Source organism: Marmota marmota, unplaced genomic scaffold (genome assembly GCF_001458135.2).
Source record: "Marmota marmota marmota unplaced genomic scaffold, marMar, whole genome shotgun sequence".
NCBI classification, from domain to species: Eukaryota; Metazoa; Chordata; class Mammalia; order Rodentia; family Sciuridae; genus Marmota; species Marmota marmota.
In genome coordinates this window covers 1,293,813-1,319,712 of record NW_026000078.1, presented here as the reverse complement: position 1 = coordinate 1,319,712, position 25,900 = coordinate 1,293,813, and positions in this window count along the sequence as shown.

The window sequence follows — 25,900 nt, the reverse complement described above, 5'->3', positions numbered from 1 at the left end:
CATACATTTATGCAAAATGTATGTAAATTTTGCATAAATACAGAAGTATGTTGTCAAAAGACAGCTTTCATTTTTGTGAAGTATTTTTGCTTTGTTCTTTCTCTTTCTTCCTCTTCCCCTCCTCTGCTCACATCAGCAAATGTTCCCCACTAAGGAAATCAATGTCAGGAACTTAATATATTTTCTACCACCTAGTACTAAATAGGCATACATAAGATATACATGATAAGATATGTATGTATGTGTGTGTATGTGTGTGTGTGTGTAGTATTTCTTTTATATTTGTTTTGCAAAAATTAAATAATATTATATTCACTTTTTTTCTCATTCAATGCTACCTTGTGGGAATCCCTTCAAGACAATTAGTATAATTCTATTTCACCATTTAAATGTGTATATCCTGGCCCATGGGGGCAGATGTAACATAATTTATTCAGCTACTTCTCCACAAATGAACATTATTTTTTCCCCAGTTCTCTTTCTATTACTATTACTGCCCTATTAAGTGTTAATATTCACATATTTTTATATTCTTTGGGGGGGGGGGATAGTGGAGATTGAACCCATGGGTGTTTACCTACCAAACTACATCCCCTGCCCTTTTTGTTTTGAGACAGGATCTCACTAAATTCCTGAGGCTGGCCTGGAACTTGTGATCCTCTTTCCTCAGCCTCTCCAGTCACTGGCTGACGGGTGCTGTGCCACCACCCTGGACTTATCTTTACATTCTTGTGCTTTCACCTCGATAAAGAAGATTTCTGAAAGAGGGATTGCTATACTAGAGGACTAGAGGAAATATGCATTATTTTTAAATTATATAGAGATGGAAGATTGCTTTTTTTTCATCAAGATTGAACCCAGAGACATTTAACCAGTGAGCTATATCCCCAGCCCCTTCTGAGACAAGGTCTTGATAAATTGCTTAGGACCTCACAAAATTGCTGAGGTTGGCTTTGAACTTGCGACCCTCCTGCCTCAGTTTCCTGAGCCACTGGGATCACAAGCATATGCCACAATGCCTAGCAGTGCTTTTTAACAAGACTGATAGAGAGCTGGAGATGTAGAGTACCTGCCTAACATGAGCAAGACCCTGGGTTCAATCCCCATACAGTCAAAAAATATTAAACACAAAAAAATAAGATAAAAAGACTGATACAAGTTCCATTTCCTGCAGAAAGGTATGATAGTGCTTATTTGCCTACTTCTTTGCCATAAGGTTGTTCACACTGATGTTACATTTTCTTCCTTAAAAATTTTTCACACTTGGGCTGGGGATGTGGCTCAAGCGGTAGCGCGCTCGCCTGGCATGCATGCAGCCCGGGTTCGATCCTCAGCACCACATACAAACAAAGATGTTGTGTCTGCCAAAAATTAAAAAATAAATATTAAAAATTCTCTCCCCCCCCCACTCTCTCTTTAAAAAAAAAAAAAAAATTCACACTTAATGTTCACTATTGCCAGCAATTTGAGAAATGCAAATCACAACTACTCTAAGATTTCATCTCACTCCAGTCAGAATGGTATTATCAAGAATACAAACAACAATTAGTGTTGGTGAGGATGTGGGGGAAAAGGTACACTTATACACTTCTGGTGGGACTGCTAATTGGTGCAGCCAATATGGAAAGCAGTATGGAGATTTCTTGGAAAACTGGGAATGGAACCACCATTTGACCCAGCTGTCCCTCTCCTCAGTCTATACCCAAAGTACTTAAAAACAGCATACTACAGGGACATAGTCACATCAACGTTTATAGCAGCACAATTCACAACAGCTAAACTGTGGAACCAACCTAGATGCCCTTCAATAGATGAATGGATTAAAAAATGTGGCATATATATACAATGGAATATTATTCAGCAATAAAAGAGAATAAAATCATGGCATTTGCAGATAAATTGATAGAGTTAGAGAAGATAACGCTAAGTGACGTTAACCAATCCCCAAAAGCCAAATGCTGAATGTTTTCTCTGATGTAAGGAGGCTGAATCATAGTGGGGTAGGGAGGGGGAGCATGGGAGAAATAGAGGAACTTTAGATAAGGCAAGGGGGTGGGAGAGGAAGGGAGAGGACATGGGGTTAGAAATGATGGTGAAATGTGATGGACATTATTATCCAAAGTACATTTTTAAAACATGAATTGATGTGAATATACTTTTTATACAACCGGAGATATGAAAAAAAATGTGCTCTATATGTGTAATATAAATTGTAATGCATTCTATCATATATAAATTAAAAATTAATTTAAAAAAAGGAAAAATTTTCATACTTAAAATTTTTTCATAGTTAAGTTTGTATGTGGTACAATACAAAAATTATAACCATATAAATTGATGAGTCTTGATAAATGTTTATAACTAATCACCATGACATGATCAAGACAGGAAATTTTCATCATCCCAGAAAATCTCCCTTACAGTTATACCATACCTTCCATTGACAACCGCTGTTTTGATTTCTACCACTATAAATTATTTTCATGTTTAATTAAGCTGCACAAAAATAAAATTATCTAATGTATTTTTTGTTATCTGGAATCTAGCTCAACTTTTTTTTTCTGAGATTCATCCACATTGTTTTACGTATTAGTACACAGTCAACAGAAGGGAGCAGTTTTCTGTATTTACTTTTTCTTTTTTTGTATTGAGGATTGAACCCAGAAGTCCTTTACTACTAAATTATATCCTCAGTCATTGCTAAGAGCCACAGCCAAGTAATATGATGCATGGCATTTGGGGTTGAAAGGTGATGCCAGCAAGCCATTGAGATGAAATGATTATGTTAAGATCTGCATTCATATGGGTATTGGACTCCTGCTGTTCACCTCAGCCTGCTAAGGGACTCCTGGAGAGTTCCCATTGGTTGGGGTAGTGCGGTAGGAGGGAATTCCGGAGGAGGGAGTTCCTGTTGGGACCCGGAAGAAGCCGTGTGGTTCCATCGGCAATCTTCCCAGGAGCGTAAGGGGCATTGGTGGCAGTTTCAAAAATAAAGCTTGTTCCTGCTTGAGTGGCTCGTGATTTTGTGCCCAGCCAGACTGCGGCAAGTCATCTTTATTTTTTATTTTATTTATTTTTTTTTTTAGAGAGAGAGAGAATTTTTTAATATTTATTTTTTAGTTTTCGGAGGACACAACATCTTTGTTTGTATGTGGTGCTGAGGATCGAACCTGGGCCGAACGCATGCCAGGCGAGAGGGCTACCGCTTGAGCCACATCCCCAGCCCCTTTATTTTTTATTTTGAGACAGGCTCATGCTAAGTTGTTGAGAGTTTCAAAGTTACTGAGGCTGGCCTCAGACTTTCAACCCTCTTCCTCAGCCTCCTGAGTTGCTGGGATTATAGGGATGCCTTACTATTGTGTTTATAATTTAAACACAATAAAATGTATAGATTGCATATGTCCCCTTTGATGAGTTTGGCAGTTGTATATACCTATGCATACCCATCCAAAACATTTCTATAATCTCAGACCTTGCTGGCCTTTTGAAATCAATTCCACCCTGCCTCACTCCTAGAAGCAAGCATTAATCCATTTGCTAGTACCATTTTTCATTTTTGCCTTTTCTAAAGCTTCATACAGATAAACAGATAGACTATGAATTCTTTTTTAATATTTTTAAATTGTAGTTGGACACAATACATTTATTTTTTTAATATTTATTTTTTAGTTGGACACAATACCTTTATTTTATTTATTTATTTTATGTGGTCCTGAGTATCGAACCCAGGGCCTTGCACATGCTAGGCAAGCGCACTACCACTGAGCCACAATCTGAGCCCTAAAGTATTCTTTATACTTTCTGTTACTACATATAATGCTTTTGGTCATTCATGTCATTTCAGTTGACAGTAACTTGTTTCTTTCTTTTTTTTTTTTTTTTTTAATTCATGTGCCATAGAGCAAATTAGTTTATCCATTCTCCTGTTGCTGGACATTTACAACAATTCTAATTTTTCAGATATTGTGTGTAATACTGCTATAAACTCACTTGTATAAATTTTTTTGTGGAAATGTGTTTTTATTTTTTATTTTTACTTCTGGATAAATACCTAGAATTTAATTAATTGCTGGGTCATAGGTTGACATATAAGTTTAGAAGAGGTTAATAGATTTGCAAAATGATCTTAACACTTTTCACTCCCTCCACAAATGAATGAATTTTAGTTGTTCCACATATTCATCAATATTTGATGATTTGTAAGATTTCCTTGTGTGCTGTAGAAATAAGTCCTAATTACATACACACTCATGAACATTTTGAGTATTTTCTCTTGGTCAGAGCTTGCTCATTTTTTTTTTCATGAACAAATGTTTTTCCTTTTATGTTTTGTGCTTTTTGTCTAAGTATTGGCCTGCCTCCAAGTCAATCAGGTCTCTCTCTCTCTCTCTCTCTCTCTCTCTCTCTCTCTCACACACACACACACACACACACACACATACAAATGTTCATTTCTCTGCTTGCAATGTTTTTTACTTCTTGTTTCACATTTAGGTCTTTGATTCATCCTGAGTTAATGTTTCATCTGGTATGATGTGGAGATCAAGTGCCCTGTCTCTAAATAAAATACAAAATAGGGCTGGGGATGTGGCTCAGTAGTCAAGTACCTCTGAGTTCAATCCCTGATACCTCCCCACCAAAAAATTAAGTTAAACATATATGCCAGCAAATATTTTTAGACTCTATTCCATTGAGTTGTTTCCTATACTTATGCCAAGCCCACACTGTGATTATTACTACAGTTTCATAATAAGTATTAAAATCAGTCGGTGTATGTATTTGTTCATTTTTATTCTTGTCAAGATCATTTGAGTTATTTTTATATATCATGTATTCCAAAAAAAAAAAAAAGTGTTCATAGAGTTTGACTGAAATCACATTGAACCTATTAATCTCCTTGGGTAGCCTTTTTTTTTTTTTTTTTTGGTACTGGGGATTGAAACCAGGAGCACTCTACTACTGAACCACAACCTCAGCCCTTTTTTATTTTTTATTCTTGAGATGAGATTGTTATGGTTTAGATGTGGTGTTCCCCAATAGCTCACGTGCAAGACAATGCAAGACGGTTCAGAGAAGAAATGATTGGGTTAGGAGGGAAGAAATGATTGGGTTACGAGGGCCTTAACCCAATCAGTGAATTAATCACCTGAGGGGGATTAACTGAGTGGCAACTGAAGTGTAGGGTGTGGCTGGAGGAAGTGGAAATTGGGGTTTAGGTTATATATTTGTATCTGGCAAGTGGAGACCTCTCTCTCTCTCTGCTTTCTGATCACCAAGTGAGCTGCTTCCCTCTGCCACACTCTTCCACTATGATGTCCTTGATCCCCAAGGAATTGAGCCAGCCTCTTAGGGACTGAGACCTCTGAAACCACGAGACCCTAAATAAACCTTTTCTCCTCTACAGTTGTTCTGGTTGGGTTCTTTTAGTCACAGTAATAAAAGAGCTGACTAAAGCAGAGATCTTGCTAAGTTTCTGAAGCTGGCCTCAAACTTGCAATTCTCCTGTCTCAGGCTCCTAAATCACTGGTATTGTAGGCATGCACCACCACGCCCAGCCTATTTTACTCATTTTTTTCTTGTTTTATTGTTATTGGCTAATGCTGCCAATATTTTGTAAAATATAAATGGTAAAAGCAAACATTGCCTTGTTTCAATACTTAACAGTGAACTCATTCAGTAAGTTCTATGTTATCTGTAAGATTTATAAGATTCACTAATATACTTTATGAAATAACCTTTGTATTATAATCCTTTAATAAGAATACACAGATGTTTCACTTTGTCAAATGCTTTTTCTGTAGCTGTTGAAGATGATTATCATAGATTTATTTTTTTTATTTTTTTCCTTTAATGAATGAGTTTTACTGATTGATTTGAAGAGGACTTTAACCAGATCTACATTCTTAGAATAAACTCTACTTGATAATATTACCTATTTTAGATATTGCTGAGTTTTATTTGCTAATATTATGTTGAAAAATTTTACATCCATATTTGGGGACTTTAGTCAAATTTTTGGTTTTTATTTCTTTGACAGTTTTTGGTAGTGATATAAAATTCTATCTTCATGAAAGCAATGGGGGGGGTTCCCTTCTATATTTTTGAGGAATTTTGTATGAGATAGGTTATTTATACCTGAAATATTTGATGCAATTCTTCATCAAAACTTCCTGAGCCCATGAGGCCAGTTACTTTTGTATGATGGTTTATGAAAAGAAAAAAATATCTATATATGGATATCATTGTCACAGACTCATTCCTGCTCCTCCTTCTCTGAAATGGATCCCATGATCAGATATTGTGTTTTATGAGATTTCACATCTAGACATAAGTAATTCTGTAAGATTCCTGTATAATGGTAGCAGCTGAGGGTATGCATTCCAGAACAGTTACCTATGTCTGTGAGAATAAAATGTAGGAACTTATAGGGTGGAAGAGGTCTAATGCAGTAGACTTCACCAAGGTCCTAGTTGTTGTTGTTCTTCTCCTCCTCTTCCTCCTCCCCTCTTCTTCTTTGTACTGGGAATTAAACCCAGGTCTCTACAACTGAGACACATTCCCAGCCCTTTTACTTTTTATTTTGTACAGGATGTTACTAAGTTGCTTAGGGCCTCACTAAGTCACTGAGACTGGCCTCCAACTCACAATACTCTTGCCTCAGCCTCCCGAGTTGCTAAGATTATAAATGTGCACCACCACACCCAGCACTAGTTGTTCTTCTTAAAGAACATTACCATAATGCCATATCAAAAGCATAGAATTGGTTTATACTACTGAAGTCTTGAACATTCAAAAGCAGCAATCACTATAATGAATCTAATAAGTGGAAGTCCATATTGTCAACTTACATATAGCTTTCATCTCTGACACCACATTACTAATTATGCCAGCTCCAGGTGTTCAATGATAATGGTTAGCTAACATTAACTAGCCAAATAATTTTAAATAACAGTTGTTCACTATCTGTTTCTCAGTGGATATTTGCTCATGGTACTACTGTATGATACAAAAACATTTACACTTTGCTCCCACTACTTTATTTCCTCTTCTTACCTGTATCTAAGATCTCCTAGTTTTCAGTCTTGTTATTTCTGTTCCACTTACCAGACAGCTAGGCCATTTGCTACTGCCCAGGAATGGTTATATTTTCTCATTTCAGGCAACTTCTCCTTCTACACAAAATGGATGACGTGGTGCATCAATAACTAACAGCTGTCAGCTCTGCCCGTTGGAAATATTTTCTATCTTCACTTCCAAGGCCAACCCTGACTACTCTAATGTAACCGATGTTCATCTTTAACTCTCACTCACAAAGACAAACTGATCAACCCAGTTCAGTCTTTTTCTCCTTCCTCAACTAGTCATATAAGACCCTTCATGTGATCTTAGCTGGGAGCTGAAGGAGAGGCACTTGTGCACCTGTGGAGTGGGGGAGACCAACCTAGCACTTGACTGAGTTAACTCCCCCGCTGGGCTACGTGGGTCAAACACCTATGCTGCTAGACTGCCCTGCTCTTCTAGGGTTCCAGTGACTGTCTTCGTGCCTGGGTGTGTCTTCCTACAGCCCCATGGATGGAGCTATGCTCACTTGTTCCTTTGTAATATAGCCCCTTGCCCTGTTTAGGATAGAATCTTCCATGGAAGTGCCTTGTGTGTGTCCCCTTCTCTTACTGTGCCCTTGGGTGTGGCCTACCCAGGTGTCAGTCAACCTGCTGACAGTGGACATCATGAAGATAGACTCAGCCCCCTGAAACCTGACCCCTTGCCTCATTTAAATAACTTCTCCTCAATAAAAGGGGTCAGTGTGTGCGCGCACGCTCTCTCTCTCTCTCTCTCTCTCTCTCTCTCTCTCTGTCTCCCTGCGGACGCTTAAGGTCAGGGCAGCCATCACAGCAACCCCAAAGAAAAAGGTATTTGTGTCTCTTGTGTGGTTATTTTGCGCAGCCCAGTTAGTCCAGTTCCCCTGGAGTGACCTCTGCGCCTTTTAGTAGCGAACAGAAACCCAGCAGTGGAGAGTGACATACAGTATACTCATGACTTCTGATCACACTTTGGTTTGACCTGAGATGAACATTAAGAGGCACCACTGCTGAGTCTGCAGAAACTTATGATCTGGTGAATCCCACCATAAAAATTTCCAAGAAATTAGGTGTCAGTCATTTGCTTCAAATGACAGGGGTACTTGCACAACAGTGCAGAGTTCTTTCTTGTTCCAGGTCCCATTCAAATTAACAGTTTCCCTAGGTGTGTAATATGTTGCCCCAGACCTAAAAATGCCTACCCAACTCGGTGCTTCTTACTTTCTGGTAGAGCATGCAAACATGTGTCTTTTAATTTCAAAGCGATAACCCAGCATACTCCTGATCATGGATCCATCGAAACTTCACCACAGTGAAAAGTCCCCTATTTTCACAGCATTCATCTTACCTGTGCCTCATGAAAACTTCTAGAGCACTGTCCAATCAACAGGATGTTCTTAATGAAACAAATCCATATGATTGTCGGTAGGATTTCAAGATGATTCAAATAACTTCAAATCATAAAAAAAGGAAGAGGGTCAGCATTGCCCCAGGTATAAACTGCGTATGTCGCATGAACGCAAACGATCTCTGATCTTTCTAATTGAGATAGAAAAGAAAGAATGCATTTCCCAAATCAGTGACCACAATCGATGCACTTGAAGCCTCATTAACCTATTTGATCTTATTTATCTAGCAATAAAACCACATTAGCACAGTAGATACAATCAGGGATATCACCTGTCGAAGCGAGTGGTTTTCTGCAGTTATTCCTCAGAACCATTCAGTTTCTGCAGGAGCCACACTGGTGCATAAATTGGAGATGAGATAGTGAGTAGTCACCACCACTCCAACATCCTTCAGGTCTTTAATGATGCCATTAATCTCTGTTATCCTCCTGTTCCCAGGATGAAATGTTTTCTTTATATGCTGTTTGGCTGGCAGGAAAGGGGGGACAGTTTGGGAGGTTTCCCTTCCCCATCACAGGTAAATGATGTATTGTGAGGGTCCTCTAACTACCAATCTGTCAACAATACTTAGGTACTTGGAGATTTTAAAATAATCACTGGGGAGGTTTATGAACCCAGTAGACCTGCTGAGCAGGAATTTACCCAAGTATTTATTTGTTTCCTGGCTCCCGTAAGTCTTCAGTCTAACAAGGAAAAAAATGATAACACTAGGTCTCTGGGGATCAACTCAGTGTATTCCTTGAAATGTCCCAGTGTTTCTTTTCCTTAGGGCAGGGTCTTCTCAATTAAGATGACCCTTCGGTGCCATGCCAGGTTGAGGCGAAAACTTCACATCGCATTTGATCATTCACTGGATGTAAGCTGTACCCCAGTAGCCTTATGTCCCAGTCTGTTTGCCCAGGACTCTGATCAGCCACAGTGATTAGTTCTTTGCTCCTGAAGGGACTTTGAGTGGTGCGTCACAGTGTCTACCACAGGAATGTTCTTGAAAATAATATCTGTAAAGGAGGAGTGGGAGAAGGACGCAGGACTGGGCAGAGGAAGAAACTGAACCATTTGAAACCCAGACTCAGCCAGTCCTAAGGGAAGCTTGGGAATTGGTGGTACCCTTCAGAGTTGTCCTGCACTGAAGGCCTTTGGACTCTTGCTTCAGCCAACATTGGATGCAGGCTGCTCTTGGACTGAGGACAATATTGGAAAAGAGAATTCCTATAAGGGGCCAATGGTCACCCCTCTCAGCAGTTAGGAATGAAGGCCTTGGTCCTGAAGGAAGTATCTGGGTGGCATACCAGGATCTTCACAATAAGAGTCACAAGCACATAGATCTAATTTGAGCCATAGATATGGATGAGATAACTGAGAAAACACAAAGAGAAAAAAGAAGCCAAGTGCAGTGGTATAAGCCTGTAGCCCCAGTTACTCGGGAGGCTGGGTAGAAAGATCTCTTGAGGTCAGGAATTTGAGACTAGCCTGGGCAACACAGAAAGACCCCATCTCAAGAAAACAAAATCAGTGGGATGGGGGTGGGGGTCTGTGATAGAGTGCTAGCCTAGCGTATGTAGGCCTTGGGTTCAACCCTCAGCACCAAAAAAAAAAAAAAAAAAAAAACCGAAGGAGAAGAACAAGATGCAGAATCCCAAGTCAAGCTATTAGTTAGAGGAGGAAAGCTGACAAAAGAGGCAGTAAAATAAACCCCAGAAGAGTAAAATGCTATTGAGGTGCAAAAAGAAGTGCGTATCATTACAATGTGGACAGATGGCAAGAGCTGACCAACACAAGATGAAAACAAGCCCATTTTGTTTTGTCAACATGGAGGTCATTGGTAACCTTGACCAATTATTTTAGCACAGAATGGACATAAAGGGCAGATAAGAATATGTTGAAGGTAAAATGGAGTTCAGTCAGTGAAGACAGTATGTTAATAAATAAATATATATATGTATATATTTATATTTTACTTTTACTACAAAAGGGAAGATAAGGGATGTGATGGCTAGAGGGAGATAATGGGGCTTTCCTTTTTGTGTGCTTGATTTTTAATTTCATAGCTATGTAAACAGATTTAGGGTTGGGAGAGGAGATGAATGATGATGGAGAAAGGGTAAGATATGAAGTAAGGTCTGTTTAATAGGCAGAAACACTGGGTTCCAGGACAGAATCTGAGAGCACAACTCTCACTAGGATCATAAGAAAAGAAGATGGGGAAAGATGCAGGCAGGATGATGGTACTTTTTATTTTCTCAATGAAATAGAATCATCTTGAGTAGGTAAGTATCTGCTTGTACATTGCAGATCTGTCTCCACCCTAAACTATAATGACCCAGGGCTCTGGTTCTCATCATGACACAGGAAGAGAGACAAGGTGGGGCTCTGCAGAGCTGACAGCCACTTGGCACATGTCACTTTGCCTTCTTACTTTTTTCTTCCATTTACAGTCATGTGTGCCAGCTTGAAACTGGTAAACAGAGGATGGGGCTAAAGGTCAAAAGGTGATGAGATCTCAATCTGAACTCACTGGCATGATCAGCTGTGCTTCCTCATTATAATCAGGAAATCCTGGAGTGACTAGCCAGCAAGAGCACATCTGGAGAGCCAGCAAGGGTGGTGGTGTGGGGAGAGGGAGGCTGGTGCAGCCAGGGAGGGAGGGGCTGCTTGATCCTTTCAGGGCCCCAAACAGATCTTGATTACTACAGTTCATATCTTTGCATATATTCCTATACACACATCCAATCTCTACCATATTTTTTTTTCCCTTTAAAATTCTGTTGTTTTCTGTAGGGGAGAGGGAAAAATAAAAGTACTTTGGATTAGACAAAGGAGATGAAGGGAAGGGAGGAGGATGGGAAGAGAAAAAAACTGTAATGAACTGGACATATTTTTCTATCTTCATACATGAACACATGACTAGTGTAGAACCACATCATGCAAAACCACAAGAACGGGAGGTTATACTCCATGAATTTATAATGTGCCAAAATACATTTTACTGCCATGTATAACTAAAAATAAAAAATAAAAATTAAATTAAATTGAATTCTGTTGTTTTTCACAGATGTTTCCTGACTAGAGGACATTTCATTACATTTATAGGGAAGTTTTATTGGTGTTTTATAAATAAAGCCAAGATAGTCAAGTCTTATTATTTTATAAAGCAGACAGATATTAGTGATAAGACAACAAAATTTATTTATTGATGTGGGAAAATATTCCCAATATTTTGCTTAGTAATAATTTTTTTTTTATTTTTGTTGTATGTGGTATGGGGATTGAATGAAGGTCCTTGCACATGTAAGCAAGTGCTCTAGCACTGAGCATTAACCTCAACCCTTTTGAAAGATTGACATAGGGTCCCACTAAGCTGCCCAAGCTGACCTTGAACTTGTGATTCTCCTGTTTCAGCTTCCTGAGTAGCTGGGATGATAGACAAATACCCCCACAACAAGTGGTAATGATTTTTTAAAAGTGCAGAGATATATGTCTATTTATCTGTATGTGTGTGTACATGTATAAAGAATTATATATACATATATATAATTATATATACATACATGTGTACATATAATATATATATATATATATATATATATATATATACACACACACACACACACACACACATAAGCTTTTAAACAACCAACATTTATAAAATGATTATTATTTGTGAACTGTAATTTTTAACTCTGGGTATTCAAAATAAAAGTTAAACATTTATTTGAAAATTTTAGGCATTGGGCTGGGGTTGTAGCTCAGTTGGTAGAGCATTTGCCTAGCAAGTGTTAGGCACTAGGTTCAATTCTCAGTACCACATAAAAAATATATAAGCAAAATAAAGTATTGTGTCTGTCTACAACTAAAAGAAAATTTTTTAAAATAAATTTTAGGCATAGTTTCTGTAGATGCATAACTTTTGTAAATATTAAATTAGAAGACAATATTAGAGCCAATATCACTGGTAAGCTTTGCTATTTACATATAAATTTTGTGGCTCCTCCTCCACATTCACAGACAGGATCGTATCAGACATGAGGTTTGTGAGTTCTTTCATTTACTCTGCTCTTTTCTGACTTGCTTTTCTCTGCTTATTGTAATATTTGTCATTGCTTTGGGACTGTTCAGCATGGCCTGTGGAAGCAGATTCTTTCCTGGGCTACATAATTTGCTCACAACATATTTCAGTGTTAAAAAAAAATTAGCTTCATCTAATTCCTGTGCTCTTCTAAAGAAAGCTCTCTGGCTCATGAAAAGCCTATGGATGACTAGTATGGCAATATGTAAATCAATGGATGTGTAACTGATGTGATTCTGCAATCTGTATACGGGGTAAAAATGGGAGTTCATAACCCACTTGAATCAAAGTGTGAAATATGATATATCAAGAACTATGTAATGTTTTGAACAACCAACAATAAAAATTAAAAAAAAAAAAAAGAAAGAAAAAGAAAAGCCTATGGATGGCTTCCCATTACTTCAGTGCTTGTAACTTTGACCTCAAAAGTCTCAGTGACTTGAGAGCCAGGAGCAGGTCCATCCTGTGATGGCCTGCTTGCAATTTATCATGAAGAAAGTGGTGAAAACCTCTTCGGTCTTCTTAATTGTCTCATTTTCGACCTCTACCTTCTTTTTCATACAAGAAAAAAAAAAATGTCGCCCGTTTTTTCTCATAACCTTTGAGCACAGGAGAGAGATCCTAAAAGTGTGCTCCAAGGACCCAAACTATGTTTTCACCTCACATGTCTGCTTGTTCCAATTGAGGATGTAACCCTGACAACCAAAGTAACTGGGTTTTATATTCTGTGTTTTTTAAGCGCTACTCTTTGCCTTCTGTAAATCTAGACTCCTTGTCACGCTGGCCTGCCTCCTAAACTCTGAAGGCCACAGGATTCAGTGAAGCCTGCTGGCAATGACAGGCATAATGATGAAATCTACAGAATCATTTATTCTGATTTCCATCCTTGAAGTTGGAAATCATCTGAGCATTGGCATTCCACAATCCCTATTAAAGCTCTTGGTTTCCTTTAGAGATCCCAACCAAAGAAAGGGGCTGGCAATTCATCTCTGAAGGTGAGAATTTGAAGACCCTGATCTCTGTCCCACAAAAAAGGGCCAGAGAACCACCAGAATCCTCCTAAATGACTGCACCTGGCGGAAGGGTGTGGGGGGGCGGGGCATGCTCTGACCACCCTATTGGTTCACCTTCCTGATACTGTGTTATTTTTCAGAACAGGCTTTTTTTGGGGAGGGGGAGGGGGTGATTTGCTTCTTTCCCTTAACAAGGAAAAGAATACTCCTCTTTTGTAATTCTAAATTCTTTTTATTTGTGGAAAGCTACTCCCTTAGAGCTAAAACTCAACGAATAAGACCCTAATTTGAATTTAAAAGAAAAAAAAAAAGTAAACTGAGTGGCTAAATTGTGGTCTTTTATTTCCTAGCTTTTATCTGCTCTGGGCTCCTGTTTTGTTCCTGATTACTGATTTCCCCTGCAGTTATTTGGATCTGATTACCCATACCAGTTAATTGGTATTCCTCACTCCAATCCAAAATGCTCATTATTGGCTATGGGCAGGACGAGGCCTGGGGAATTGGAGGCTCAAGGGTTAAAGCCAGGCCTTTATCACAGCTAGGAATGTGCGCCCTTTCCCAAGAGGGTTAGCGATTGCTTCTTTGTGAAGGTCAGCATAAGCACTGCTTTCTTTCCTTTCTTCATTTCCCTTTTCTTGATTTCCAGTCAACTCTGGCAGTGGGGGGTTCTCACTGCTCATAAAGAAAGTAAAGCAGAGTACTTGGGAAGGTACCAGGAGAAGATCTGCTTGGTAGAGCTGCTCGGTGCCTGGTAGATCTTGAGAGTAAATGTGCCAGCCAGATAAAGCCACTTCCAGGTGACATCAGGATGGCCTAAGTGCTTCAGTGTTACCTGCCCACATTCTCTACAGGGGCCTTTGGCTCAAATGACTCGCAAACAACTGAGGTCAATTTATAGATGCAGACCCTCTATGATTCAACAGCCTCATGCTTATATGGAAAACTCCTTTAAATATAATGGTAAGCATATTGAAACAGGTGATTACTAACACCTTGCATGCATCAAAAACTAGTATTAAGGGGCTGGGGTTGTGGCTCAGTGGTAGAGCCCTCACCTAGCACGGGCAAGCCCTGGGTTCAATCCTCGGCACCACATAAAAATAAGTAAGTAAAATAAAGGTAGTGTGTCCAACTACAACTAAAAAATAAAAAATAAAAAAAAAAAAACTAGTATTAAACACAGATCAAAAATGTGTTAGCAGGGCTCATTCCTTCCAGGGCCTCTCATATCATTAGTGAAGTGTTTCCTAAAAATGACAGAGATTAAGAACAAAAATTCTTTCTCCAAATGACAGAAAAACTCAAGGCACATATGCACTCCTGTAATCTCTGCTACTCAGGAGGTTGGGACTAGAGGATCACAAGTTCAAGGCCAACCTGGGTAACTTAGCAAGACCTTGTTTCAAAATGAAAAAGAACTGGGAATGTAGCCCCTTGGTAAATCACCCCTGGGTTTAACCCCCAGTACCAAATAAATAAATAACTCTCAAGGAACTAACCAGGGCCTCTTCCAGGACAAAAGAACCTAACTTCCTTCCTCTGAAACAGGAACTTGTGCAGATCTTTCTTTGTTTTGAAACAGGGAGCCCTAAAAGAATCCAACTGTCACAAGAACAAAGTCAGCCAACCAAGGAAACTAGTGGGAGGAGTGTCAGAGGACAGGGCTTAAATAGGCTTCAGTTTAATTTATGCAGGCCTTTGACAGTTCTCCTTTTCTTCCTCTCTCCCCACTAATTTTTAAAATGCAGTCCCAGCTGGGATCAGTGGTGCCCACCTATAATCCCAGCAATTTAGGAGGCTGAGGCAGGAGGATCCCAAATTTGAGGCCAGTGTCAGCAATTTAGTGAGAACTGTCTCAAAATAAAAAATTTAAAAGGACAGGAATAAAGATAGCTCCGTGGTAAAGCTCCCTTGGGTTTAATACCCAGTAACTCTCCCCACCAAAAAACTGTTAGTCCCATTGCTTTGAATCATCGTTTTAATTTGATAGCAAAGTCCATTTTCATCCAAGAGAATGCTGAGAAGTAGTTCATGTCAAATAATATGCATTCTTTTAAAGATATTATTTTGATTTGTGTGTGCATGTGTCTGTGGTACTGAGGATTGAACCCAGGGGTGCTCTACCACCACTGACCTACATTCTCAGTGCTTTTGATTTAGAGACAAGATCTTACTAAGGTGTCCACACTGGCCTGAAACTTGCAATTCTCCTGCCTCAGCCTACCTAGTTGCTGAAATTATAGATGTGCACCATCATATCCAGCTATATTTTGATTTGATTTGTTTTGTTTTTGGTACCAGGAATTGAACCCAGGGGTGCTCAACCACTCAGCCACATCCCCAACCTTTTTGTATATTTTATTTAAAGACAGGTTCTTGCTCAGTTGCCTAGAGCCTTGCTAAATTGCTGAGGCCAGTTTTGAATTTGTGATCCTCCTGCCTCAGCCTCCTGAGTGTCCTGATTATAGGAATGAATCACCATGCCCAGATTTTTTAAAATTGGGAATTTAACCCACGGGTACTCTACCACTGAGTTACATCCCCAGGTCTTTTTATTTTTAACTTTGACATAGGTCTTAATAAGTTGCTGAGGCTGGCCTTGAACTTGTGATCCTCCTACCTCAGCCTTTTGAGTCACTAGAATTGTAGGTGTTTACCACCATGCTATAGTTTGATTTTTTTTCATTGGTGCATATTAATTGCACACATTTACATGGTATCAGTGTGGCATTTCAATACATGTACACAATGTGTAATGATCAGATCAGGATAACTGGCATATATGTTACCTCAAATATACATAATTTCTTTACATTGGGAACATTCAAAATCTTCTCTGCAGCTGGGCATGGTGGAGCACACTTGTAATCTCAGCTACTCAGGAGACTGAGGCAGGAGGATCACAAGTTTGAGGCCAATTTCAGCTGTTTAGCAAGACTCTGTCAAAATTTTTAAAAAATCAAAAAGACTGTGCAATGTAGCTCAGTGGCAGAGCACCCATGGGTTCAATCCCCAGTACTAGGAAAAGCAAAAACAAAAACAAAATCCCTCTCTAGTAACAATTTTGAAATATTCAATTAATTTTCCCTTACTAAGTGCCACAGATACACACATTACAGAATTATTTTGAGGTTGCATCTCATGAAATTGCTGAAGCTGGCTGTGAACTTGCAATCCTCCTGCACCCTGGGATTATAGGTATGTTCCACTGAGTCCAGCTGTAAAATACTTTAAAAATGGGGAATTAAGTATAATTTCTAAAATAGATAAAAAACCTGAAGAGAAAAAATAATTTGCCTGAAAGAGCAAAACAAGAATGGAAGAGGAAGTGGTTAAATTAGCCAAAAAAAAAAAAAAAAAAGCTGGAACCAAAACAATGTGAAGACCTCCACTGTTAGCATTTCTGAACCGCTGAAATCTATGTGCCTCTTTCCATTTCCTGCCTTGTAATGCCCTCTTTACCAACACCAAGATTAAAAAAAAAAAAAAGAGTCATCAGACCATTAGTCAGCACTTCCAACAGAATTGCATCAAGGATTAATCATCCCTGAAAGGACTTCCCCATTTTCCTCTTCAAAGTAATGGTTTTTAGATCGGTCATTTTAAGAATTACTGAGTTCTGGGAGCAATACCGTCTGAAGAGGCGGGGGCAGGAAAAAAAAAAGTAGATAAAGAATTTTTCAGGGTTTGGTTTTGTTTTGTTTTATATGCTGGGGATTGAGGCCAAGGGAGCTCACCCACTGAGCAANGGGGGGGGGGGAGGGTATGTATTTATATGGACGCACAGGCCTGTGTGTCCTGTGTGGGAGCTATCAAAGAACAAAATTACAATTAGTTTAAAGATCTTAGTTGGTTTTATTTTCAATTCTTGAATCCAGCAGCATTTCATTCCATAAAATAAATGTTCCAATGGTTGGAATAAAGGGGGTTGGTTTTACAGAGAAGGGCTTAAAGAAAGCAGAAACAGAAACAAAAATCATAGTGGTCATTTCAAAGTTACCTTCCTTATAAGGAAGGGACAGGGAGATAGAACAATAAGAAAATAGTGGATTTATTAACATCATGTTATTTCGGGTTATTTCCTTTGTGTAAGGATTAAGGCTGAGGGAACTTCATTATCTTGCCAATTTAAATCAGACTGTTTAGGAAATTTGGCTATTATCTCTCTAGTGCCAATTTCTCTGAAGGTCAGACAAACAGCTTAATTTCAGCCCAGTGAAATTAAGCATGAGTGACTCCATTTTGATTTTTAACCCAGTTTGTTCAAGAGCTTAGTTTAAAATAACAGCCTCACCAGGTGTGGTGACTGCACGTTCATAATCCCAGGGATGCAGGAGGTTGAGGCAGGATTGAAAGTTTTAGGCCAGCCTCAGCAATTTAGCAAGAACTTGTCTCAAAATTTATATATATAATGTAGCTCAGTGGTAAAACGCCCCTGAGTTCAATCCCCAGTACCAAATTAATAAATTAAATAATTATACAATGTACAATGTCCTCCTGGAATTTTTATTTAACAGAGCAAGAGGAGAAAGAGAGATTCAGCAAGAAAGTATGCACATGATCAAGAGACAGAGAGAGAGAGAAAGAGAGAGAGAGCAGAACTGCAAGGATGGAGAAGAAGATAAGGAAGAGAGGAAGGGCAACCTCTTTGGTAACAAGAAAAATGAGAGGATACATCAAGTAAAAGAGGAGATATTTGACTTAAAGTCATGGAGTCCACCATCAATTCCAAATCACACAGTCAGCCAAAATGGCCCATTTCCTCAATGTCTCTCTATTTTCTTCTAAAGTTCCTAGGGCTACTAACTTCCAGGTGCAGTACTGTCCCTAGATAGTCAGAGAAGCATAAAGCTAATGAACAATGAGCTTCTGAAGGCTGCCACCAGGATGCTATGACAGGAGCAAAATTTTAATTTTGAAGTGCTTTGCTCTTTTTGCCTCCTTGAGTAGAGTATTTTGCACTAATTTGTCTTCGGCAATGATTTGCCCAGAAAGAAGACCTGAATGTATTATAAAAGGAGAACAAGACAGGTTTTGCTTCTGTCTTTCAAAATGTAAGGTTAGACAAGTGTCTTGAAAAGGAATTTGCTGAACTGAATTTGTGAGGTCGTAGTACTTTTACCAACCAAGCAGGACCCTTTAGATCATGAAGTTCTACTACAATAATGTGAAGAACAGTAATAATAAGGTGACCTGCTTAGGTCACCTTATTTAACCAGGCAGAGTCAAGAAGAAGATGCAGAAGAAGGAAACATCTGCCTTTTGTCTGCCTGGAGAATTGTGAAGGGTGTGTGTGTGTGTGTGTGTGTGTGTGTGCGTGTAGAGAGAAAGAGAGAGAGAGAGATGTAAAATGATAAAGGTCATCTGATTTCTGCTTCCCTAACCCTTCTGAGTTTCACCCTGGAAGGCAGAGCAAGGATCACTGTTGAAAAGTCTCCCCAAGGTTTCTGCATAGGGGTGGTCCCATGCAAAGCCAGTGAAGCCAGGCAAAAACCTAGGAACCAAACCACCCCTAAGGCCGCATGGCTAGACAGAGATGTAAGAGAATCCAGTGTTGGTATAAACACTAGGCAGTGCCTCGGAAACTAGTTCCAGGCAGTGAGATAAGAAGAAATCTAAAGAATATGATAATGGGGCTGGGCACAGTGGTGTAGGCCTGTAATCCCAGTGAAACAGGAGGCTGAGGCAGGAGGATTGAAAGTTCAAGGCTAGCCTCAGCAATTTAGCAAGGCCCTAAGCAACTTAGCGAGACCCTGTCTCAGAATAAAAAATAAAAAGGGGTAGGAATGTGGCTCAGTGGTAAAGCACCCCCAGGTTCAATTCCCAGTATTGGGGCCAGGAAGAATATGATAATGAAGAAAATGGAGAGAGGAAACTGGCCACTTCCCTTTTCTCCCATCTGTAGATGGAGAGTAAAGCAGAGTGACCTTGGTTGTAAAGTAAAAGAAATGTATTCAGAACATCTGAAGAAATGCATCTGTGCAGTGACATGCAACATAGGGTGGCCCTGCATTGTATCTGGGCCTGCCAGGGTGGAGGAGTTAGAGTAATAAAACATCTAAACCCTCTAGACGAGACCTTCAACTTCTTTCTTTGGGATGTGAAAACAGTGGGGCATTTGCAGCCCTGGGGTTGAACGCGGAGCAATCCATTTGCTTATCAAATGTACGTGAAGCCGTAACAATAACTTTTAACTCTTCACTTTTGCCTGCAAATGTCTGATGAGTGACTAAAAGTAGGATTAAAGACCCTGCACCTCTGCCTCCATTTTGCATCAGTCCTCTTGGTTCTGAATCACCTTAGATTCTGGGAACAGGAGGTCTGATCCATAAGCATCCTGTAATGAACTGAAGCTACACCCCTGTGCACCCATGGAACAAAATGACTTTCTCAGCACTGACAAGGCTCTGCCTGACCTGAGATAATGATGGATGGATCATACCTGATCAAGATCACCTACTTTGGCAGCTGTGAAAATCCTCCAGCTGTGCAAAACCCCCAAGCCTTGCCCTCATACCCCTTTCTATAAAACCTCAAAGTCATGGTCAGCCCCTTGAAGACAGAGCTAAGGAAGTGGGTCCCCTGCTTTCCTGCTATGGCTAAGCTGATGAAATCTCCTTTCATGCTTTTTGCCATTACTTTTTGTTTGGTTTGAGAAGAGAGTGGTAGGATCTGATTTGTTGGCTCCCCAGGGTCAAGCCTGTGGCCTAGGCCCCTAGTAACAAAGCCAGGCTTGGAAAAGAGGCAGCCAGCCTTCAAAAGGCTCTCCCAGGCACCAGGGGAAACTGAAATGAGGACATGTCAGCCAGAGCACACTGCTGGACTTTGACCAAACCCAGAAAGACCAACCACAAGTCACACCCACCCAAGCAGTGGCCACAAACACCCCACAGGGCAAGCAGCACCAAGTGGAACAGGGATGGCAGCCAGCACAGGGCCAGGAAATGAGCCTAAGGACAACCCCTCCCCACCAGGACATTGCATAAGCTACAGCCTTCCTCCAGCCTTTAGGTGAGTGAAGGAAGGGGTTGAGTGCTTGAACAGTTCCATCCAAAGGAGGCAGAATGGTATCCAAATGGATTAAAATAGAGGAAAGGAGTACGTGTGTGTGTGTGTGTGTGTGTGTGTGTGTGTGTGTGCATGCTGGGGTTTGAACCCAGGGTCTCATGCTTGTTAACCACATGATCTATCCCTGAACTACATCCCCAGCTAGAACTACATTTTAAACCAATTACTTTATTATTCTCTCCCCTTATCCCTGTAATCAGAAGGTAGGGGCTAGAGAGGGAAATCAGAATAGTTTAGACTACATAAAATTCATTTTTCTGTGCATCCAAGTTGTAATGTAGATAAAAAAATTTGCAATTCCATCACACATTCTTTCTTTGGTTCCATGAAAAACAAACAAACAAACCAAAAAAAAAAAAAAAAAACANAAATCAGAATAGTTTAGACTACATAAAATTCATTTTTCTGTGCATCCAAGTAGTTAATTGGTAGATAAAAAAATTTGCAAATTCCATAACACACATTCTTTCTTTGGATTCCATGAAAAACGAAACAAACAAAGCCCAAAAAAAAAAAAAAAAAACAGTCTAAGCATAAATGTCACTGTTGACTGGGAGAACTTCCAAAGGAATGAATTCTTTGAAAGAGCAGGAATGTTCATTCTATGTGGTCTGGCTTCAGTGGGGAGGATCAGAGGAAGGGAGGGAAAGGGCTGTGGAAGGGGTTTTGTCTATTTTGTTTTCGGCTATGTGGGAGCATAATAGGTGCTCTATAAATATGTTAAATGAAGGAGCAGATGGACATTTGAGTGTCTGGCTTGTGCCAAGCATTGAAATACATGATTCTATTTAATTCTTACAACAACCTTTGAAGTTAGAATTATCATCACTATTTTATAGATAAAGAAATGAGTTCAATAGGTTGAATAACTTCTCCAGGGCCACACTCCCAGTAAGTGTGTGAGGGAAAAAGGATTAAAACACAAGCCTAGCTGAAAACTTCAACTCTTCAATGTCTTTCCCCCTTGCTAGGGAAAAGCTGTCATGTGGAAGGAAATGTCAGGATTTCTGCATTGCTCATGTTACTTCAGGAAAGATCCCAGTGCCATCTGTGGTGACCAGACTCCCACTGCCATGACCATATCATGGTCTAGTATCATGGCGATCGCTGTATATATGTGGAAATGCAATGGTTATAGGGATAAATCACAGGGTAGTAGAAAGAACTGTGTGAGAAGCCAAAATGCAATTCCAGAAAAAGGAAAGGAAATATGAAAGAGGGGAATTATCACCCTAATCTGTAGTTTAACTAAAACAAGCATTCTTAATGTCAAAAGAACCCTTGAGCATTGTGTAATCAAAATAAAAAATGAAATAGGTCAAATTGCATAAAAATAAGTCCTTTCTTGGATTTTTAGTGACGTTACAAACCACAAAAGACTCCACCATCTTTTAAAATTATAGCCTGTTCTCTAACCCGTTGGTGGGTTGTTTGGTCAAATACCAACATCTACATTAACATTTGCCACACCCTTCTGCTTTGATCTCTGGCTCCCTCTAAACTCAGCCAACATTCATTCTGCTGCAGAAGCAAATTTGTTGTCATTTCAAAGACTTGCATTTCATTTACCCCACTTTTAAAAATTAGCAAGGGCCGGTAGCTCAAGGGTCTAAAGTAAACCTGGCTGGATCTAATCTAAAAGAAGTGAAGCTAGAGACATTAAAATGGAAATATAACTCACAACACAAATATTTCACTTTTGACCATTGCTCTTACTAATGCAGCTATGATTTCCAAATTGCACAAGGAAAAGAGAAATGATTAGGAGTCAGGAGCATGTTACGTATCTCTACAATTGGACAACTGAAAATGCTAATCTCGAAGGTCCCTTGCAATTTGATGAATGGATGACCACCAGTTAGAGGAAGCCTGAGGAAGTTTCCTGACTTTCAGGCATAAGGGAAAAGCAATGTCCATCTTCACTAGTTACCCTGGTCATGTGACACAGGGGAAGTTATTTAACCTCATAAGCCTGACATTCAACCTCAGCAGACGGGTAGTAACATACACTTCACAGAAGCATTGTGTGGAGCTAGTTGAAAAGAGGAGGATCGGACTGCCTAATATAATTTTTAAACTCTTAATTTTTAAAGGAATTTTATAAAGAATAAGGAAGGGATTAACATCTGGAAAGTGCCTACGATGCAGCCTACAGATGTGCCCATCTGATTTCTCCGTTATACTAATACTGTGTTCAAGATGTCACCATTTAGAAAGCTTGACATTCTGTTGTTTGTGTGCCTGTCACCACTATACAGTGGGAATCCAGGAGCTGGAGCTGTTCTGTCCAGAGAGGTGGCAGCCTCCAGGGATCAGATGTACTCACCAAAAGGTCTCACTGACCCCATAGTCCAGAACCTGAGCAGGACTATTCCCCCACTCTGCCCATGTTTGTCACACCCCTGGCCACCAGAAGGAAACTGCCCACTGAGGGACTGACTTACTGAGCAAGGAATCCCAGGTGAGTAGTTCAGGCCTGAGTGCTTGGTTGCTCCAATTTATATCGGGTGGAAAACTGGGGTCCCCAAGGTCACTTGTGGCTACTGTTATGTCACAGTTGTCCTATATAAGTTTTTGTTTTCAAATTGAATTAGTTACCAACATTTAAAACAGAAACCAACATTTACACACCCAAACCCCTGTAGTCAGCTCCGTTTGGCATACCTACTAATGCTGGGCTCCTCGTCTCAGCTGGCAACAAAGACAGGGATCCAATAAAGACTTCTCCATCAGGATGGGCATTTACTCTCAAGTTCATCCATCCCTCCCAGTCCCACCTCATTCCAATAAACTCTCTGCCTGGTTCCAAGAAGAATATGAGCATAGTCACTGATTCCAAATAACTGAACAGAGGGGGAAAAAAAAAACACATCTAAAAAGACTAGGGAAGTTTCAACTGCATGCAACTGGATACAGGATCCAAGTGGCTACTTAAGCTTCCAGTCAGGAAGCTGATCTAACAAGAGACCTATCCAGGAAGCCCTGAAAAACAAATGATGGCCACACAATGGCTAGCTTAGTGCTGTGCCAACGGGCAGTAGGTCACTACCCCTGGTGGGGAATCAGGCCACACCAGGAATACTGTATTTTGTTGTTGTTTTTTTGTTGTTTGTTTTGTTTTTTGTTTTTTTTAGAGAGAGAGAGAGAATTTTTAATATTTATTTTTTTTAGTTATCGGCAGACACAACATCTTTGTTTGTATGTGGTGCTGAGGATCGAACCCGGGCCGCACGCATGCCAGGCGAGTGCGCTACCGCTTGAGCCACATCCCCAGCCCCTGTACTTTGTTTTGTTTTGTTTTGTTTTGTTACGGGACTGGGGATTGAAACCAGGGACTCTTTACCACTCAGCCATATCCTGAGCCCTTTTGATTTTTTATTTTGAGACAGCATCTCGCTATGTTGCCCAGGCTCACCTCAAACTTGGGATCCTCTTGCCCCAGTCTCCCACCGGGGTGACAGTTCTGTGCCATGCCACCACACCAGGACAGAAGCCTTGTTTTAGCACTACAATTGCTGAGCCTGGCAGACTGGCACACACCTGGAATCCCAGTGACTAGGGAGGCTGAGTCAGGAGGAGGGTAAGTTGGAGGTCAGCCTGAGAAACATAGTGAGACCCTGTCTCAAAATTTAAACCTAAAAGGGCCTCAACAGGTATTGAGCCTGGTTTCAATCCTCAGTATGGAAAACACACACACACACGCACACGCACATGCATGCACACTCACACACACAATTGCTTTTCGACTGCAAAAACCACGCATGGTTTATAAAATGTCATTTTATAAGATATAATAGTTAACAGCAAATATATGAAACATATGGAGACATTTCCACAATGCAAAGGGATGTTTCAGCCTACTCAGAGCTGAATTCAAATAGTGCTCCACTATAGTAAATGCTCTCCAGATCTTACAATTCTCTCCAATACAAAATTACTCAGTTCCATTTAAAAACCACTATAAATCACGGAGATCCTGATCTTAGCTCAAAAGATAGATTCTTGTTTTCCCAAAGTCTATAACTTGGCTCATTTCAGAGAAGATACATTTGTTTCCCCATACCCCACCTAGGGTGTAGGAGGGTGGTCAGCCTGAATGCCAATTCCTGCCACAGGTCCTACTTGTGGGAAAGGCTTGGTGTGCTGAGACTCCTATGTTAGTTTATCCTATTAAAGAGCTTATGCTTTGTTATCCTTTACTGAACCTTGGCAGGGCTTCTTCATCCTCTTCTGAGTTAAGTGAAAAGCAAGACTCTGCACTAGGCTGTTAATGATTCCTAGTGAGAGCCATGAAATGTGAATGGTGTTCATCCCAAGAGATTATTCAAGTAGGCAGCCACAAATCCCAGGACACCCTGCCAATTCAAAAATATGGGAAACAAAGTCGCACTCCCAATTTGTGCTCCTCCTTAAGCTTACCAAAAAAGGCCTTGAGCAAGGAGAAATGATGCTACCAAATTTATTTGCTTTAACTAGAATGTCAGAGCCTCTGAAATAAAAGGGAATACTATGGATAGCCTCCAAATTAGAGAAAAATTCATGGAGTGATATAGAAAGAATGTGAATGGTTTATAACACTGGGAAGCTATACTAATCCTTGATGTGTGAAACTTCTTTTGTATGGAATGCAAAGTTCTCTTTTTCCTTTAGATAGGTTTAAATGAAAGTGGGGATGACTATAAGAAAATGTTCCTATTACTTTGCTCCAAATAAAAGTTCCCTGCCAATTACGAGCACATTCCTAATTGATAATGAAATGCAAAGCCTAATGTAAACTTACCGTGGTAACACAGACACACAATTTTATATGAGTCAGAATTGTGTAAACCACAAGTAACATCAGGGCTAGAGCCAGCACTCTATTCCAAATGACAGAAGGCATGTGGTGGCCTGGAAACTGCCCTCTCCAGGGAGCAAATAATAGCATTTGATCACAGGATAGCATTTTAATGAAGCTCATCTCTTGCATGCTTTTTTTTTTCCTTCAATGTTTATTTAATTCCTTCAAATTCCCCATAGATTTACTGTATCCATTAGGCAAAAATTATGTAGAAAGAATTGTTTAATAAAAGATATCTAGGTCATTAGAGAATTATATAATCAGACATGACTTTCAGACACTAGGATGGCAATTTGTAAATCAATGGATGTGTAACTGATGTGATTCTGCAATCTGTGTATGGGGTGAAGGTGGGAGTTCATAACCCACTTGAATCAAAGTGTGGAATATGATATGTCAAGAAATTTGTAATGTTTTGAACAACC